General features: G+C 42.9%; 1 protein-coding gene across 2 annotated transcripts in view; it reads right to left on the reverse strand.

The window, feature by feature from the left end:
• Positions 1 to 18,733, reverse strand: part of cyfip1 (cytoplasmic FMR1 interacting protein 1) — a 206,499-nt gene extending 187,766 nt beyond the window's left edge. The window contains exon 1 of one of the 2 annotated variants that reach the window (XM_080197622.1): positions 18,490 to 18,733. The gene's annotated coding sequence lies outside the window, so the exon portion shown is untranslated. The remainder of the gene's footprint in view (positions 1 to 18,489) is intronic. The other variant, XM_080197621.1, reaches the window with a different exon arrangement.
• Positions 18,734 to 21,012: the final 2,279 nt, after the last annotated feature.

Genomic DNA, 21,012 nt, shown 5'->3' on the forward strand with positions numbered 1-21,012 from the left:
AGAAAGCATTCTTTCTGGTTTGATATGGCTCCTGCTCTGCCCAAGACCTCAACAAACTAAAGAAGATCGTAAATGTAGCCCAATCCATCATGCAAACCAGCCTTCCATCCATTGACTCTGTCCACACTTCCCGGTACTTCGACAAAGCAGCCAACATAATTAAGGAACCCGGATGTTCTCTTCCACCGGGAAAAAGTTACAAAAGTCTGAGGTCACGTACTAACTGACTCAAGAACAGTTTCTTCCCTGCTGCTGTCAGACTTTAGAATAGTCTTACCTTGCATTAAGTTGATCTTTCTCTACACCTTAGCCATGGCTATAACACTATATTCTACACACTCATTTCCTTCTCTACGCTTTGTCTGTATAGTGCTCAAGAAACAATACATTTTACTCTATGTTAATACAAGTGACAATAATAAATCAGATTAAATCATTCCAACCATCATCTTGTAATTGAGTCTGTGTCTATATGCCCTGTTTGTGAACCCAACTCTTCACATCTTATGTAGGGGCAGTGCCCCAAAAGCTCATGCGACCAAATAAACTTGTTAGACTTTAACCTGGTGTAGAGATATTTCTTACTGTGCCTACTACAGTCCAACGTATCTCCACATCTTTATTTTGAGGTTGTGCCCTTGGATCCTCGTCTCTCCTACTTTCCTACGTCCACTCTATCCAGGCCTTTCAGTATTCTGTAAGTTCAGGTCTGTGCTTAGTGTCCATATGTTGAAACATCCATTCTATTCATATTTCAGTTACACAGCAATCACGCTTAGTTTATTTGGTAAAAAAGTTATGGCATGCGTCATCGCAAAACTCACAACATATCAAAACTCATCAGCGTACCACCTAGTGCACTAGGGCGACACAATGGATGACACTGTTGCCTCACAGCTCCAGGGACCTGGGTTTGATTTCCGGTTTGGGTGGAGTCTGCACATTCTCCACATGTCTGCATGGGTTTCCTCTGGGTGCTCCAGTTTCCTCCCAAAGTCCGAAAGTTAAGTGCATCGGCCATGCTGAATACTCCCTCAATGTACCCGAACAGGCAGAGTGTGGCAACTAGAGGATTTTCACAGTAACTTCACTGCAGTGTTAATTTAAGCCCACTTGTGACACTAATAAGATAAACATAAAACACTAGGAATTCGAGACACTCTATTCTCACTCGGTGGAGATCCCTAAAGGCTAACCGTTTACAACATCTACATGAGACTGCACAAATAGCTCAATCTCAAACTATAGAGTCATTGAAAATATGTGACGCCAGCATTACAAAATTTAAAACAAGTGTTCTGCACATGAACTTCTATTTTCTAATGTAGTACTACAAACAAGATTAGAATATGCAGAATTTTTTTTTAATACTTGACTAAGAGAAAAATTACAAGGCGAGGATTCCTGCCATTTATAACTATTATGTGACAGCCCTCATGAAAAATTCATAGAAAGATGAGCAGTCTGCCAATATACAGCATCTAGTAGCACGTGAACAAGTTTTTGGAAAAGGTATTGGAGGTTATTAATGCAGCATTATCCCAGCATGATGGCTTAGCTAAGCAACATAAGATCAGGACATGGTCTTCTGCCAAACTGAAATTTCTATACACATCTGCACAAAAAATAAAACAAGTAAAATAAGCAAAAATTCAGTTAAAAGGGTAGGATATGGTGGCTATTTTCATAGTAACTTCATTGTAGTGTTAAATGTAAGCCTACTTGTGACTAATAATAAATAAACTTTTCAGCTTTAAATCACTAATACCTGACTAGAAACAGAACACAGCTGAGGATAATCTTTAGAAAGGACAAGATATTGGAAACAGACAAGTCGCAATATTGATGAGAAAATATTGCAACACCTAAAGCAGAACTTTCAGTAAGGGTGAGCAGGTGGTGAAAACACATGAATAGAGTAAAATAGAAAATAATGTATGATTTTGGTGAGGATTGTGCCAGATAGGAATTAGATACACAAGCATGGAGATCAAAGAAGCTTGTTGCAAAATCAGATTTGTAGCTATTAAGAGATACTTTAATTTTCACAGACTGGATAAACAAAATAGCTCAAATTGCAAACATAGACAATTCCTAAAGTGTTTTCAAACTTTTCCCTGCAATATTTTCCTGAACCAAAAGAATAGGTAATCTTAAGATTTACCTACAAATAATAATCCTGAATTAGCCAAAAATCTAAACAGCAAGCGAACACCTAACTGTGACCATAATACAGAATTGAGCTCCCTTCTGAACAGCATATGGGTGTGGCTATACCATATGGACTGCTGACAGATCAAGGCCACTTAGTACCACCTTCCCGTGGGCAATTAGGAATAGACAATAAATGTTGGTCTACCCAGCAATGTCCACATCCTGTATGCCAACATTTTAAACTTTGGAGGGATGAGGCAAGAACTGACCATGATAGATTAAAGTAGCTGGAACGACTGACGTTGAGGGGCGATCTGATAGAAGTCTACAAGATTATGAGAGACATGGACAGAGTGGAGAGTCAGAAGCTTTTTCCCAGGGTGGAGAGTCATTACTGAAGGGCATCAGTTTAAGATGCAAGGGACAAGGTTTAAAGGCGATAAACGAGGCAGATTTTTCTTTAAATTAGAGGATAGTGGGTGCCTGGAATGTGTTGCCAGGGGAGGTAACGGAAGCAGATACAGTAGTGACTTCTCAGGGGCTTCTTGACAAATACATGAATAAGATAGGAATAGAGGGATATAGTCCCCAGAAGGATAGAGGGTTTAATTAAGTCGGGCAGCATAGTCAGTGCAGGCTTGGAGGGCCGAAGAGCCTGTTCCTGCCCTGTAATTTGCTTTATTCTTTGTTCTTTAAGCCACAGATGAAGAGCTGCAAGTATGTAAAAAATGCATTCATTAGGAAAAAAAGGACCTGCATATTCTCCCTCAAGGGCAAGGGGTATACTTGTGTAATTAAATAAACTGAGTCCACAAGGGAACTGAGTGCAAATTTAAAAAGGAAAGGCTGATATAAAAAGGTAAAGAATAATATAGTTTGAGGTAAAACAGAAAATGTTATACTCAGTTCAGGCAGTATCTATGGAGAGAGAAAAAGAATGTTTTATATCAACGATTTTTCATCAACCTGAATGGTAACTATCTTTCTCTCTCTACAGATACTGGCTGACCTGTTGAATATTTCTAGCATTTTCTGTTTACATTTCAAATTTCCATCACGGTATTCTGCTTTTCGATTAGAGATTGTGTGGGCCAGGAGAGACAAACACAGCAAAGGGCTACAGTAACAGCAGCAAGACCTGAAAAAAAGAGGATTATGAGAAAAAGCATATGAAGGATATTAAGAACATAATAAATAGGAGCAGGAGTAGGCCATCCAGCCCTTCGAGCCTGCCCCGCCATTCAATAAGATCATGGCTGATCTGTCGCTGCTCAGTTCCACTTTCCCGCCCTCTCCCCATAACCCTTAATCCCCTCTCCTATCAAAAACCCATCAACCCGCGTCTTAAAAATATTTAGCGAGGCAGCCTCCACCACTTCAACAGGCAGAGAATTCCAGAGATTCACCACCCTTTGAGTGAAGAAGTTCCTCCTCAACTCCGTTCTAAACCGCCCCCCTTTTATCTTGAGGCTGTGCCCCCTAGTCCTATTGTCTTTTTTGAGCGGGAAGAGTCTTTCCACCTCTATATTAAGGTTTTTACAAATATACCAGTGGCATAAAGGGACAGAGGATAGCGTGGAGACAAAGACACAAAAGTGTATGATCAGCCATGATTGTACTGAATGGCGGAGCAGGTTCAATGGAATGAATGACCAGGTCCAGCTCCTACAGCCCCATAAGAGGATTGCTAAGTGTAATGTGCATTCCTTAATGGAATGCACAGGTGATACTGTAATTGGACGTCAGGAAATGGTAGACTAACTAAATAGCTTCTTTGTGTCAGCCGTCACAGTAGAGGAATGAGGCCAAAGTACCAGAGATTAAAATGAAACTGAAAATAACTCAATACGTGAAAAAAACTATCACTCAACTATAAGTAAAACAAAAATGCTGGTGAAACTAATTAAAGATTGAAAAATCTCTAGGACCCAATTTTTTTTCCACCCCAGGATATTAAAAATACGCAAGAAGATTGATGTGTTAGTCACGGCCTTCAAAACCTCTTGGTTACCTAGGCTATGTTTGAGAAATTTCCCTTGAATATTGACAAGAAGGGATCTAATTGAGGTGTTCAAGGTGACTGAAGGATTTTAGAGTGGACACAGAGAAACTATTTCCCCTGGTGAAACCAGAACAAGGGGGAACTAAAAATTAGGGCTCCGTGTTTATACACAACATAAATAAACAGTTTCCTCTGAAATGGTCTGAGGCTAAATTGATGGAGAATTTCCAGTTTGAGACTGATAGACTTTTGTTGAGAAAGGGTATCGAGGCTAACAAAGCCAGGGCAATAGATGAAGTTAAAATACAGATTAGACATGATTCCGTGGAGTTGGAAAATAGGCGAGTGGCTGAATGATCTTTGCGAGGAGGAAAAAAGACTGGAAAATATTTCTCCCCTCACGGCAAAGTAATACCACAGTATGCAGTAAACTATAACACTACGTATGTGATATGTGTATATTTACATGACATTTTGGTTTGGCAGTTTCTTTCCACAAATATAAGTATAGCCTATTCATTTCCTCATGATTCTTGGACTTTTCTTGTTCCTGTATCAAAGCTCCTTGCATTTTAGAATCCCTTATGGTCTGTTCTAGGGAACTAAACCAGTAATGGCCTCTTCCTTTCCTATTACAAGCAAATTTTAAAACATTCTAATTTTAAATAATTGCTTCAATTGGCCGGTTTATTATAATGACTTCCAGAAGCAAGCATGGTTTGATTATTACTGCTGCAGTTATTTTTAAAAAGTCATTCTTTTATGTGCATTGCAAGAACTTCATTCAGTCTTAAAACAAAACTGATGTCCCTGTAAATCTTAAGTAAAAGCAATGCTCAAAACATACAATAGGAACAGACAGTAGATTCAGTTGAAATGTTTCTCTTGACTGGGGAGTCTAGAACAAGCAGCACAAATTCAAATTAAAATAGATGCCACTTCGGACAGAGACGGGGAGAGATTTCTTTACAAAAGAGGATTGTGAATTTTTGGAACTCTACCCCAGAGGGGTAAAGAGGAAGCTCAGTCATCGAGTATGGTTGAGGTAGAGATTGATATATTTCTTATAACAATAACCTAATGGGCTATGGAGTTAGTGCGTGTAAAAGGCATTGAAATTCCAATCAGCCACGATCATATTGAATGGCAGAGATGCTCAATGGACTGAATGGCCTCCTTCTGTTCCTACATTCCTATTTCCTAAGCCTATCAACATCCAAGGTAAGAAATGACATAGGTGAACCTGTGTATTTTCAGCACTTTGATTTTGATTTGTGCAATCCACTTCCTGCCTATCACCTATTCACATGCCTGCGACAGACAACAGGAGGTTTTCTACTGTTATTGAATTTCATTGCAGCTAGTCAGAGGTTTTTCCAAATTTCTAAATATCAAAATCACCCCCACCCCCTAGAATCTTGCACTCCTGAATGGTCAATATAAATGCAGGTGATTCAAGATACAAAATAAAGTGCAAACCAACTCAGGACTGAGGAACTGTCTAAGATGTGGCACCAAAAAATTTTGCAATAGACTGAGAAAAACAGCCAAAAATAGTAACATGTTGAATCACAGCTGCTTATACTTCAGCTGTAGCAGAACTGTTACATTAACAGTACAAGTTGAGGATCAGTGATTTACATAGTATCAACTGCAAGTGTGACTTAGAAATGCTGTGAATATTATTCTGCAGCAAAAGGACTTTTTTTCTTTTTACCACTAATTCCTAATACTTTACAAGAATAAGAAAGACTTTTAAAAGATTTATAAAAATTAAGCCATCCCTTTCTGATGTGCTTATTATTTTGCTCTAGACCAACAAACGAGGTGATCATATTTGAGGCATAGATGACACAGAAAATTACACATTTAAATTCATTTATTAACTTTAATTCAAACTATCCCAGTAATTACATGTGAACAACACATGAAATAATGCATAAGTATACACTTACTGAACTGATAAAAAGTAGTATTCTTACATCATAGATGCTTCTTTAAGATTAGTCCCATACTGAACCAAAAATGCCGAGCTAAGCGTCAGTTCCCCACCACCCTCCAGTTAGGCAAGTTCTGCAGTATCCAAGTATTGATTAAATTTTTAGGATGTGAGTTGTATTCAATATCTCGCCAGATAGATAACATTTTTTGAGGTTAATCTAGCTTCTTACATAACAGTGACTTCACTTTCAAAATACTATATAGGCGATATAGCTCTTTGTCCTTGTCTTAGTTTGCTCCAAGTCCCAGTTTTCCCATTACTCTTACGCTTAAGGGACATGGTCTCCTGTTCAAGCAACATCTTGACATTAACATTCTCATCTTTGCTTTCAAATATAAGTGAATGCTAAGCTCAATGACACTGACTTTTACTGTAGAGTTATAATTGTATAACCTGCCTTACAATAATTAAGTATGATGTGGAGATGTCGATGTTGGACTTGGGTGGCACAGTTAAGAAGTCCAACAGGTTTATTTGGAATCAATAACTTTCAGAGCGCTGTCCTTCAACAGGTGAGTGGAGAGATAGGTTTCACAAACATGGCACATATAGACAAAGATATAGACAAATATAGACAAGATAATGTTTGGAATGCAAGTCTTTTTCAGGTCATCAAGTCTTTACAGGTACAGACAGTGCAACTGGAGAGAGGGATAATCATAGGTTAAAGAGAATTGTCTCAAGCCAGGACAGTTAGTAGAATTTTGCAAGCTTAGGCCAAATGGTGGGGTTACATGTAGTGTGACATAAACCAAAGATCCCAGTTGAGGCCATCCTCACAGATGCAGAACTTGGCTATCAGTTCCTGCTCAGCGATTCCACAATCAAGTTGTTTAAAATTGTAGCTGTTCTGTGCTATTATAACGTGAAACTGTTGATCACAATGTACAAGTTGATCTTTAAAGCTCTGAAAAAACCTTTGACAAATACAAATTGACTTACATACAGAAAACAGAATATGAGTTGCCAGTGTTGGTTGCCATTTTGCAATGTGAGAAAACATACCAATAATTCAAATTAAATCAATGTTTCATTATTTAATGAATATTTCTACAAGGACAATGCAAACCACCATTATAATGATTTACATATCAAATTAATTGTCTTTGGCATTTGATGCAAAGCATTTACTAAATTCATCCTGATTCTTTGGCTAAGAATCCCACTCTGGATCAGAAGCAGCATTTTTCATTTCATAACCATTCTTCCATAACAAATCATCTTCCTCTATTCACTGGATTGGACCCTCCACATTTTTTGAATGATATGATAACTGTGCATTAATAGCATCCCACAATTACCACTCTTTGTGAAAGTATTTTCTCCATCAGTCATCCAACCATTGGCACAAACATAATCTTTCAATGCCATGTTGGCACACAAAGGTTGAATCAGAAATAACTGAAATTTGCATATTATTTCTTCATAGACACCTCTTAATCTCAGTAATATGGGATTTGTACATATCCCATATTAATAAGCTGCATTTATATAGGTTGACAAGATATCTATTCTACACATCATCAATCCATAACCTCGCTGCATCCTTATCCATCCAACCATTGTCATGGACATGCAAACAAACTCATGCAGGGAACTTGATTTTCAGCATGGTTTCACATTTGAAAATCATCACGGGGTTTAACTTTGTCCCTTCGGCCAAGCAGGCTAGTACCACTGTAAATCCCACCATTTCACATCCTGCGGGTTTCACTAGAACTGTCTTCACTACGCTCCACTTCACAGTTCAGTTGGTGTGTTTCAGCTCACTGAAATTCATGAACATTTCATCCATGTTGCTGGGCTTAATTCATAGACATTTCATCCATGCCAATGTGGCAATAATAAGAACATAAGAAATAGGAGCAGGAGTAGGCCATCTAGCCCTTCGAGCCTGCCCCGCCATTCAATAAGATCATGGCTGATCTGTCATGGCTCGGTTCCACATTCCCGCCCTCTCCCCATAACCCTTAATCCCCTCGCTTATCAAAAACCCATCAACCCGCGTCTTAAAAATATTTAGCGATGCAGCCTCCACCACTTCAACGGGCAGAGAATTCCAGAGATTCACCACCCTTTGAGTGAAGAAGTTCCTCCTCAACTCCGTTCTAAACCACTCCCCCCTTTATCTTGAGGCTATGCCCCCTAGTCCGACTGTCCTTTCTGAGCAGGAAGAGTCTCTCCACCTCTATCCTATCCATCCCATTCATCATCTTATATGTCTCAATGAGATCTCCCCTCATTCTTCTAAACTCTAACGAGTACAAGCCTAGTTTATTCAGCCTCTCCTCATAGCTCAACCCCCTCAACTCCGGCATCAGCCTAGTAAACCTCCTCTGCACTCCCTCCAAGGCCAAAATATCCTTGCGTAAGTGCGGCAACCAAAACTGCACACAGTACTCCAGCTGCAGCCTCACCAGTGCCCTGTACAGCTGCAGCAAGACCTCCCTACTTCTATATTCAATCCCCCTCGCTATGAAGGCCAGCATCCCATTTGCCTTCCTGACCACCTGCTGCACCTGCAGGCTGGGTTTTTGCGACTCATCCACAAGGACCCTGAGGTCCCTCTGCACCGTTGCCTGCTGCAGTTTTTCGCCACGTAAGTAATAGTCCTTCCTGCCATTATTCCTAACAAAGGGGATCACCTCGCACTTGCCAACATTAAATTCCATTTGCCAGTTCCTGGCCCATTCGCCCAGCTTATCTAGATCCTACTGCAGACTCTCCACACCCTCCGCGCAATTTGCCGTTCCACCAATCTTCGTGTCATCAGCAAATTTCGACACCATACACTCGGTTCCCTCCTCCAGATCATCTATATAAATGGTAAATAGCTGAGGCCCCAGCACCAACCCCTGGGGCACTCCACTAGTCACCAACCGCCAATGTGAATAGCACCCATTGACCCCCACTCTCTGCCTCCTATTAGACAGCCAATCCTCTATCCACGCTAACACCCTACCCCCCAACTTCATGCCCCCTTACCTTCTGCAATAACCTCTTGTGAGGTACCTTGTCAAACGCCTTCTGAAAATCAAGACAGACCACATCCACCGGCTCTCCTCTATCCACCGCCCTAGACACATCCTCATAGAACTCCAGTAAATTTGTCAGACACGACTTCCCCTTAACGAAACCGTGCTGCGTCTGCTCTATCAAGCAATTCCCCTCAAGATGCCTCGCTATTTCCTCCTTGATAACGGATTCTAACATTTTACCTACAACAGATGTTAAACTAACCGGCCTATAATTCCCCGCCTTTTGCCTGCCACCCTTCTTAAACAACGGCGTAACATTAGCCGTTTGCCAATCTTCCGGCACTTCCCCGGAATCCAGCGACGTTTGGAAAATAACCACCAAGGCATCCACTATCACCTCCGCCATTTCTTTCAGATCCCTCGGATGCATTCCATCCGGTCCTGGGGATTTGTCCACAATCAGTCCCTCCAGTCTGTCGAGCACCGCCTCTCTAGTAACAATAATGTCATTGAGACCCTCCAGTCCTACCACCTTTCCATCGCTAACACCCGGCAAATTATTCACGTCCTCCTCCGTGAAGACCGAAACAAAAAAGTTATTCAAGGCCTCAGCCATTTCCCCATTCCCTACCACGAAGCCCCCCTCTCATCCTCTAAGGGTCCAACGTTCACCCTAGCCAGCCTCTTCCTTTTTATATATTTATAAAAACTCTTGCTATCCTTTTTTATATTAAGCGCTAGCCCAGCTTCATAGTTTCTCCTACCCTTCTTTATCAACTTCTTTGTCAATCTTTGTTGATATTTAAACCTCTCCCAATCCTCTTCTCGCCCACTACTCTTAGCTACTCTAAACGCCTCCGCTTTTAATTTAACACTTTCCTTCACCTCCTTCGTTATCCACAGCTTATTACCTCTCCTCCTACGGTCCTTTTTAACCATCGGCATAAATTTCTGCTGAGCATCAAGAAAGATCTCCTTAAAGATCCTCCACTGCTCCTCAGCAGACCTACCTTCCAACGCGCTCCCCCAGTCAACATTCGCCAATTCTTCTCTCATCCTACCATACTCCCCTCTGTTCAAACAAAGGACGCGTGTCCGGGAACCCACTTTCTCCTCCTCCATCTGCACCAGAAACTCCACCATACAATGATCACGCTCCCCAAGAAGATCCTTCACCACAAGGTCCCTAATTCTACCCGCCTCGTTACATAACACCAGATCCAAGATAGCTCGCTCCCTCGTCGGCTCCAACACACACTGTTCAAGGAAACTATCCCGGCAGCATTCCAAGAACTCCTCCTCGAGCCCACCGCGTCCAACGTGGGTCGACCAATCAATATGTAGATTGAAATCCCCCATAATTATCACCGTTCCATTCCTGCACACCACACTTCTTTGCGCGTTAACAGCCCGCCCCACCTCCAGATCATTATTTGGGGGCCTATAGACAACACGCACCAGCTTCTTCCCCGCTTTGCTGTTCCTAATCTCCACCCACAACGATTCCACTTTCTGCTCTTTGGTTCCTATATCATCCCTTGCTACCACCCTGATGCTATCTTTAATCAGCAGAGCTATGCCCCCCCCCACTTTTTCCTCCCGCCTATCCTTCCTACACACTTGATACCCCTGGACATTCAGCTCCCAGTCCCTGTCAGCTTGCAGCCACGTCTCTAATGGCCACCAGATCATATCCATTTGTGCTGATCTGCGCCACCAGCTCATCCATTTTATTCCGAATGCTTTGTGCATTTAGATAAAGTGCCTTCATCCCAGCCTTCACCTGGACCCTATTTGCCAGAACGCCACCAACCATACTCACGCCCCCTACTCCCTTTATAAGTGCTCACGTTTATGTTGCTGTCTGATGAAGAATCACGGGAAACTGGTAATTTTGGAACTGAGATCTTCCGATAGTCTGAGTGATTTTGGTCTTCCGCCAAACACCTGACATTTCCATCCATTAAATTTGCTGGACCCAGGATTTGATTTGGCCCACTTAAGTGCACGGCCATTGTCTTTCTAGTACCAATGAAACCATTCTTACAATTTTTAAAGAGGCATTCACATACAGGCTTCTCAAGATCAGACCAGCAGCTGGTCCCTGATCTCACAGTTATTCACACAGCAGTTTTTAAACTCACATCAGCAAATGTTACAACTTCTAGCTTAAAACCAGCTTTGTACTTCATTCTGTTTGCAGAAGGAACCACTTCCATTCATCCATCACCATATACAGCCTGCTTGGAGTGCAAGTGTCAAACTCCCATGCATTTTTGGCAAAGTGGCCTGCATGACCCCAAGGGCCAAATTCTAAGATGGATATAACCCTAAACATGCATTGAGGCCAATTCATAATACAAGAATAGTTCTAAACATGCATTTATTAGTTGTAAAATTAGGATGGGAGGGGAAATGGACTTGTGCACTCAGTGTAGACACAAACATGCTAGTGCTGAAGGAATGAATGTAGTTCTATAGGCCAGGTTGTATTACACACACAATATGTTCAATTTTTTTTCCATTAAAAATTAGACTTTCACTGACTTTAAACATTTGTTTCGTAAAACATTTTATGATCGCTACCAAATCACAAGTACAGTATTATAATTTAACTTTTGATTGAATGACTAGCTATTTTCAGCTTCATGCCACATTAGGCTTCCATAATTTGTTTTTAAAAAAGAAATCAGTCAACTTGCAATATTTGTATACAAACTCATTTCATCATCTGCTTGTCAACTAAATTAAAATCACTATCTCCCTTGAGGTACAATTTGTGTTTAAAATTAATTGTTGTATCAAGTGCCTTTACAGAAATAGGTACATATTTTACAGATGTGCTGCACTCCACAACAGCACACTGTGTACAAAGGTAAACGAGACATGCCAATACAAATCACTTTCTACACAATGTCCCCTCCCCTGCTTCACCCCCATGAAATATAGAAAAGGCTGGTCTGCCAAAAGACTCCTAATATTCAACTATAGATGACATACACATAAAACAATTTGTGTTTACATGTAACATTTGATGGAATAAAACATCAAGGTATTTCAAAGAACCATTAGAAAACAAGATACAATACAGAGTCACTTAAGGACATATTAGGTCTGATGACTTTAAGTGTGGTTCAAGATGTAGGTTGTATTAAGGTATGTCCTAAAAGAGGAAAGAAAGATCGAGACAATGAAAGGTACAGAGCAGTCAAGAGTTTAGAAACTAGACAACGAAAGGCACTGCCACCAACACGATTAAAATCAGGCATGGTCAAGAAGCCAGATTTATTGAGGTGCAGGTACTTCAGATGTACAAGAAATTAGAGATGTGTGCAGTGGGAGTACTGCAGTTGTTATGGGTGATTCAACTTGCATATCGATTGGCCTCACCAAATTGGTAGCAATGCGAAGGAGGACGACTTCTTGGAATGTATGAGGGATGGATTTCTCAACCAATATGTTGAAGAACCAACTAGGGAGCAGGCCATCCTAGGCTGGGTATTGTGTAACAAGAGAGGATTAATTAGCAATGTTGTGCTGTGAGATCCTTTGGGGAAGAGTGACCATAGTATGATAGAGTTCTTCATGAAAATGGGGAGAGACACAGTTAAGTCTGAGACTAGGATCCTGAACTTGAGGAAAGCTAATTTTGGTAATGAGATGTGCATTGGCTAGGATAAGCTGGCAAAGGATTTTTGAGGGGTTGTCAATGGCAGACATGTCAAGAACACATGGGTGAACTTCAACAACTATATAACCCTGTCTGATGCAAGAGTAAGAGGAAGATGCTTCATCCATGGCTAACAAGGGAAAACACAGTAAGAAATCTCACAACACCAGGTTGAAGTCCAACAGGTTTATTTGGTAGCACAAGCCACTAGCTTTCAGAGCGCTGCTCCTTCATCAGGTGAGTGGGATTTCAGTTCACAAACAGGGTATGTAAAGACACAAACTCCATTTACAAAATAATGGTTGAAGTGTGAGTCTTTACAGGTAATCAAGTCTTAAAGATACAGACAATGTGAGTGGAGAGAGGGTTAAGCACAGGTTAAAGAGATGTGTATTGTCTCCAGCCAGGACAGTTAGTGAGATTTTGCAAGCCCAGGCAAGCTGTGGGGTTACAGATAGTTTGCCATGAATCCAAGATCCCGGTTGAGGCTGTCCTTACGTGTGCGGAACTTGGCTATCAGTCTCTGCTCAGCGACTCTGCCTTGTCGTGTGTCGTGAAGGCCACTTTGGAGAACGCCTACCCAAAGATCAGAGGCTGAATACCCGTGACTGCTGAAGTGTTCCCCAACAGGAAGAGAACACTCTTGCTTGGTGATTGTCGAGCAGTGTTCGTTCATCTGTTGTCGCAGCATCTGCATGGTCTCCCCAATGTACCATGCCTCAGGACATCCTTTCTTGCAGGATATCAGGTAGACAACGTTGGCCGAGTTGCAAGGGTATGTACTATGTATCTGGTGGACGGTTAGTGAGCAGATGATGGTCACCCATCAGATACATGGTACATACACTTACAACTCGGCCAACGTGGTCTACCTGATATGCTGCAGGAAAGGATGTCCTGAGGCATGGTACATTGGGGAGACCGTGCAGACGCTATGACAATGGATGAATGAACGCTACTCAACAATCACCAGGCAAGAGTGCTCTCTTCCTGCTCGGGAAGGCTTTAGAGGTCACGGGCATTTGGCCCCTGATCTTCGGCTAAGCGTTCTCCAAGGCATCTTCACGACACACAACAATGCAGAGTCACTGAGCAGAGATTGATAGCCAAGTTCTGCACACATGAGGACAGTCTCAACCATGATCTTGGGTTACATTATCTGTAACCCCCCCACAACTTGCACAGGCTTGCAAAATCTCTAGCTGCCCTGGCTGGAGACAATACACATCTTTTTAACTTGTGCTTCATCCTCTCTTCACTCACATTGTCTGTACCTTTAAGACTTGATTACCTGTAAAGACTCGCATTCCAACCATTATTTTGTAAATTGAGTGTGTCTTTATATGTGCTGTTTGTGAACTGAAAGCCCACTCACCTGATGAAGGATCAGTGCTCCGAAAGCTAGTGGCTTGTACCCCCAAATAAACCTGTTGGACTTTAACCTGATGCTGTGAGACTTCTTACTGTGTTCACTCCAGTCCAATGCCAGCATCTCCACATCATAACAAGGGAAATCAGGGTTGGAATTAAAGCCAAAGAGAAGGCATATAAGTTGGCCAGAAAAAACAGCAAGCCTGAGAGCTGGGAGAAATTTAACATGCAGCACAGGAGGACAAAGGTTTTAATTCAGAAGGAAAAGAAGAACGTGAGTAGGCTTGCAGAAAACAAAAACTGACTGCAAAAGCTTTTATAGAGATGTCGAGAGAGAGAGACTGGTCAAGAATCAGATGAATTCATAATGGGCAAGGAGATGGCAAACCAACTAAACAAATACTTTGGACTGTCTTCATTGAGGACACAAATAACCTTCCAGAAGTACTAGGAGAGAGGGTCTAGCATAAAGGAGGAACTAAAAGAAATTGAAATCTTTATGTATTTTTTTTTCCTCTAGATGCAATTATTCCAACTTACTCCAACTGTTGCTGGTCTCCCATATTGTATCCTCTATAAACTTGTACTTACCCAAAATTCTGCTGCCTTGACAACACCAAGTCCTGTTCATCTATCACCCCTCTACTCACTGACCCACAGTCAGTGACCTGTTCCCAGTCCAATAAACATACATGATAGTTTGTATAAAAAGGATTCTGATAATTTATCTATGATTTTTGCATCTTATGATGGTAAAAGAAAAAATTCATGACCTCAGGGGAGAACCCAAAATTCTTTACAGCCAAAGGACTAATTTGAATCATTTGATAAGGTGCCTCACAAAAGGTTGATGCAAAAGGTTAGGGTGCACTGAGTTGGGGGTAAGGCGTTAGCGTGGATTGAGGATTGGTTGTTTAACAGGAAGCAGAGTTGGAATCAATGGGTGCTTTTCTGGATGGCAGTTGGTGACTAGTGGAGTGCCGCAGGGATCAGTGCTGGGGCCTCAACTGTTTTACCATTTACATAGACGAACTGGAGGAGGGGACTGAGTGTAGGGTAATGAAATTTGCTGATGATACGAAGATGAGTGGAAAAGCGAATTGCGTGGAAGGCACACAAAGTCTGCAGAGAAATCTGGATAGGCTGAATGAGTTGGCGAGGACCTGGCAGATGGAGTATAACGTTAGCAAATGTGAGGTTCTCCACTTTGGTAGAAATAATAGTAGGAGGGATTATTATTTAAAGGGCGAAAAGCTGCAGCAGGCTACAGTGCAGAGGGACCTGGGGGTCCTTGTGCACGAATCGCAAAAACCCAGTCTGCAGGTGCAGCAGGTGATCAAGAAGGTGAATGGAATGTTGGCCTTTATAGCAACGGGGATGGAATATAAAAGCAGGGAGATCTTGCTGCAACTGTACAGGGCACTGGTGAGGCCGCAGCTGGAGTACTGTGTGCAGTTCTGGTCACCGCATTTACGAAAGGATATATTGGCCTTGGAGGGAGTACAGTGAAGGTTCACCAGGCTGATACCAGAGATGAGGGGGTTGGCCTATGAAGAGAGATTGAATAGACTGGGTCTGTACTTGTTAGAGTTTAGAAAGCTGAGGGGGGATCTTGTAGAGACATATAAGATAATGAAGGGGCTAGACAGAGTAGAGGTAGAGAGATTCTTCCCGCTTAGAAAGGATAGCAGAACTAGAGGGCACAGCCTCAAAATAAAGGGGGGGAGCAGTTTAGAACAGAGTTGAAGTGGGACTTCTTCACTCAAAGGTGGTGAATCTCTGGAATTCTCTGCCCATTGAAGTGGTGAAGGCTACCTCGCTGAATATATTTAAGACACAGGTAGATAGATTTCTGATAGACAAGGGAATTAACGGTTATGGGGAGAAAGCAGGAAAGTGGAACTGATCCACTTCAGATCAGCCATGATCTTACTGAATGGCGGGGCAGGCTCGAAGGGCTGGATGGTCTACTCCTGCACCTATTTCTTATGTTCTTAATTTGAAGTGTAATTACTGTTGGCATGATGACACCATGGTTAGCACTGCTGTCTCACAGCGCCAGGGTTCCAGGTTCAATTCCAGCCTCGGGTCACTGTGTGTGGAGTTTGCACTTCTTCTGTGTCTGAGTGGGTTTCCTCCCACAGTCCAAAGAAGTGGGAATTAGGTTGATTGGCTAGAGTAAATTAACTTGAGTGTCAGGGGGATTAGCAGGGTAAATGCATGGGTGATGGGAATAGGGCCTGGGTGGGATTGTGGTTGGTGCAGATTCGATGGGCCAAATAGCTTCCTTCTGTACTGTAGAGATTCTATTCTATTCTATGATAATGTGGGAAAAATGCCAGCCAATTTGCACAGGACACGGTCCCACAAACAACTGAGATAGTTTTATGTGACATTGTGTGAACGACTAACATTAGCGAGGACATCTGTTCAACTCCCATGCTCTTCAGCAAAATAACCCAAAAGGGAAGACCCGGAAAGACAACACCTCTAAAAGCAGAACACTGCTGCATTGGAGTGTCAGCCTTTTGTGCTCAAGTCCTGGAGTGTTACTTGAGCTCACAACATTCTGACTCAAGAGGCAAGAGTGTTACCAATTGAGCCACGGCTGACACTTTGAGAAGCTGTGGTTAGATGTTTAAAACAGAACCTCACATCAATTTGCAATGCATTTACACATAAGCAAGTTTCAGCTACAAACATGAGTGTGAACTTCCACATCTGCCTCTGTGGAAATAAGTTGCCTCAATGCACAAATACTCTCAATTAACTGACTTAATTAAGAGCCTGTCTTAATATTTAAGGAATGCCATAAGACCACCCTCAACAATTGTAAAAGCCCTCACTGAAACAATATCACCGCAATGTCATCATCAAATGTATACTGAATTCATGTGAAATGTTCGCACATATCACAACTTAAAAGCAAGCAGAACTGAAAAACTGCTACCCCTTCAAAGTTGTCATTCTGTGTGTACTAACTGTGGGAAACAATTTTTCATCACCTCTACAATCTAACAACCTTTGACACAGCAAAGTGTCAAATATGAAATATTAATTATCTCACCCATCGGTCCACATCTGATACACTATGCAAACCAATTAAAATAGAGTAAGGGAGTTGGTAAAAGTCAATATTTCTCCCTGACCTTTTGTTGATATTTCCAAACATCAGCAGCAAATTGCTGGAGGACCAAAGTCAATCCATGACTTAAGCTATCCCATCCATTTAAAAGCGTTACAAAAAACACTTCCCTCTCCAAGAACCCAGCTCCAGAGCAGGTGGGCTGGGAAATAATAGCCGCAAGATTATGAAGCGGGTGGACAAAGAGGGACGTGTTTAAACTTCTGACGAATTTCATTTCAAAACCAATCACTTCTCTGAAAGAGAGGGAAGCTCATCATAAAACCAGAGGTATAACTAAAACCCGAAAATGTTCAGTCAGGAACTGAAATTTGACATTTCAAACGGGTCATTTCATCAAATATTCCATGTCTCCATGGTCCTCCCATAACATTTTTTTGGATGTCGGCCAACCTACTAAACATTTCCTCTTTTTATTTAACATCGCTAGCATGTCACTTCCCTCTTTTTATCTCGAAAAATGACTTTTCCGAAAAACAAACGTTGCAGTGATTGGAGGCACTTGGGCTCGACAGACCCAAACACTCAATTCTCTCCCGACTTAGCTGATCTGCCCCACTCGCAAGTTAACTAAATACTTGTCGTGTCTTACTTCGCTCTCGAGTAAGAAGAGTCTTTTTAAAAATAACCCCAACCAAACTTTATAATTGAACACAGCTCACAGCGAGAGAAAGACAGATCGAGGCGGGGTGGAGGGGAGAAACAAGTGACTGAGAAAAGAGATGAGTTTGGTTTTGAAGTTTGTGGAGGAGTCAGTGTTTCAGGGCTCCAGACAGACCGTGATCCGGTTTCTGTAGGTGTGGCTGGGGAATGAAGAATCCAAGCCTCACAAACTCTGCAAACTGGATCCAAACTCCAACTGAGGGGAAAAACACGGATTTTCCAGCACTTTACTTCAGAAGGAAAGTCCTGGCTGGGTGCGTGTAGGTGGGGGCGGGTGGCAGAGGTGGAGGAATCTCGGCCTTTTCCCAACCCTGGAGCCTAAATTCACAATCACTATCCACCACCACCCCCCCCCACAACATTTCACCCTAAAAAATAAATATATATAATATTAGCAGCGGTCTAGGAGACGCCAAACTATGAAGAGGAAATCACAAAGCAGTATAAACAGAGCTAGAAATGTAGAGGTGTGAATATTGGTGGTTGGGGCAGAGTTTTCCTCACCCACTGATGGCGGTGCCTTTTTCCACAGGAATCCCTCTCCCGGTTACCGACTCTCTCTCCCCTTCAGCGGCGGGGCGGCTCCATGGCTCTGCTTATATCCTTCACAGGTTTTATATATTTTTTATTGTGGTGTCGGTCTCTCTCAGCTGGCACGGAGTTCAGAACTACAAGCGAGTACCTCCAGCACCACCACAAAGATGTTTATCGGCCTCTCCCCTACCTCCTCCCCCTCCCACTTCTTCGAAACCCCGGCACCGACCGCAAGCAGGCGAGGAGGGGAGGGAAATGCGCCTGCGCGGCCGGCCGAGCGGGCGGGCGGGCGGGCTGGCTGGCAAACAGGCTGGGGAATGTTTGCGCGTGCGCACACACGTACGGCTGGGCCGGCAAACTGGGGAGAAGAATGCGCGTGCGCACACCCGTACGGCTGGGCCGTCAAGCTGAAAAGAGTGCGCGTGCGCACACACGTACGGCTGGGCCAGCAAGTCAGGGTAGAAGATTACGCGTGCGCACACGCGGCCGCCAAAGAGCCGGCATTCGTGAGTGCGCCTGCGCGCAGGGCCGATCGGGCCGGCCAGCCGGCGATTGGTGCGCGTGCGCGGCCGACGTTGCTCCACCCCGCCCCACCAGAACCACACAGTCACAAGCACTCTCCCTGCACCACACCCTGTATGACATAGCTTTTCGTCTTTCTGTTCCGCACTGAATTGCTCAGATTTAATATACGTAATGCAACTGCTTCTGTATTTAGGAGTAATCAATTATAACTATAATTGTACAGGTTGTTGGTGAGGCCGCACCTGGAATACTGTGTGCTTATATGAGGAAAGATGCCGTTTCTGTAGATGGAGTATGGGGAAAGTTCACCAGGCTGATACCTGGAATAGTAGCTCTGTCATATGAGGAAAGACTGAGTCAGTTAGGATTATATTCACTGGAGTTTAGGAGAATGAGAAGGGAACTCATAGAAATTCTTGTAAGATTCTAACAGGGTTAGCCGGGATAGATTCAGAAAGAATGTTCCCAATGTTGGAGGAGTCCAGAATGAGGGGTCATAGTTTGAGAATAAGAGGTAAACCTTTTAGATCTGAGGGGAGGAAAAATTTTTTTACCCAGAGAGTACTGAATGTGTGGAATTCACTATCACAGAAAGTAGTTCAAAACATCTGATTTCAACAAGAAATTAGATATAACTTTATCACAGAGTGGTAGTGGTCAGGTGAACATACTTGTATCATAGAATCTCTACAGTGCCATTCAGCCCATTGAGTCTGCACTGACCACAATCCCATTCAGGCCCTATTCCCGTAACCCCATATATTTACCTTGTTATTCCCCGGAATACAAGGGTCAATTAGGCACAGCCAATCAACCTGTCCTGCACATCTTTGGACTTAGGGTTAAAGAGATCAAGGGATCTTGGGGGAAGGGCGGAATCAGGATACTGAATTTGATGATAGAACATAGAACACTACAGCACACAAGTTGCGCCGATCATATCTCTACCTACAAGGCTTACCTATAACCCTCAATCCTGTTAAGTTCCATGTACTCATCCAGAAGTCTCTTAAAAGACCCTATCGAATTTGCCTCCACCACCACCCTCTTAGTGAAAAACTTATCCCTGACATCTCCTCTGTACCTACTCCCCAGCACCTTAAATCTGTGTCCTCTCATAGCAACAATTTCAGCCCTGGGAAAAAGCCTCTGAGAATCCACCCGATCAATACCTCGCAACGTCTTATACACCTCTATCAGGTCACCTCTCATCCTTCATTTCTCCAAGGAGAAAAGACCAAGCTCCCTCAACCTATCGTCAAGAGGCATGCCACCCAATCCAGGCAACATCCTTGTAAATCTTCTCTGCACCCTTTCAATAGCTTTCACATCCCTCCTGTAATGAGGCAACCAGAACTGCGCACAGTAGAAGGATCTAGATAGGCTGGGCGAATGGGCCAGGAACTGGCAAATGGAATTTAATGTTGACAAGTGCGAGGTGGTCCACTTTGGTAGGAATAATGGTAGGAAGGACCATTACTTACATGGCGAAAAACTGCAGCAGGCAACGGTGCAGAGGGACCTCGGGGTCCTGGTGCATGAGTCGCAAAAACCCCGCCTGCAGGTGCAGCAGGTGGTCAGGAAGGCTAATGGAATGCGGGCCTTCATAGCGAGGGGGATTAAATATAAAAGTAGGGAGGTCTTGCTGCAGCTGTATAGGGCATTGGTGAGGCCGCAGCTGGAGTACTGTGTGCAGTTTTGGGCGCCGCACTTACGCAAGGACATTTTGGCCTTGGAGGGAGTGCAGAGGAGGTTTACTAGGCTGATGCTGGAGTTGAGGGGGTTGAGCTATGAGGAGAGGCTGAATAAACTAGGCTTATACTCGTTAGAGTTTAGAAGAATGAGGGGAGATCTCATTGAGACGTATAAGATGATGAATGGGATGGATAGCATAGAGGTGGAGAGACTCTTCCCGCTCAGAAAGGACAGTAGGACTAGGGGGCACAGCCTCAAGATAAAGGTGGGGGG

This window comes from Carcharhinus amblyrhynchos, chromosome 10 (assembly GCF_965287045.1).
Source record: "Carcharhinus amblyrhynchos chromosome 10, sCarAmb.v2.hapA, whole genome shotgun sequence".
Classification (NCBI taxonomy): Eukaryota; Metazoa; Chordata; class Chondrichthyes; order Carcharhiniformes; family Carcharhinidae; genus Carcharhinus; species Carcharhinus amblyrhynchos.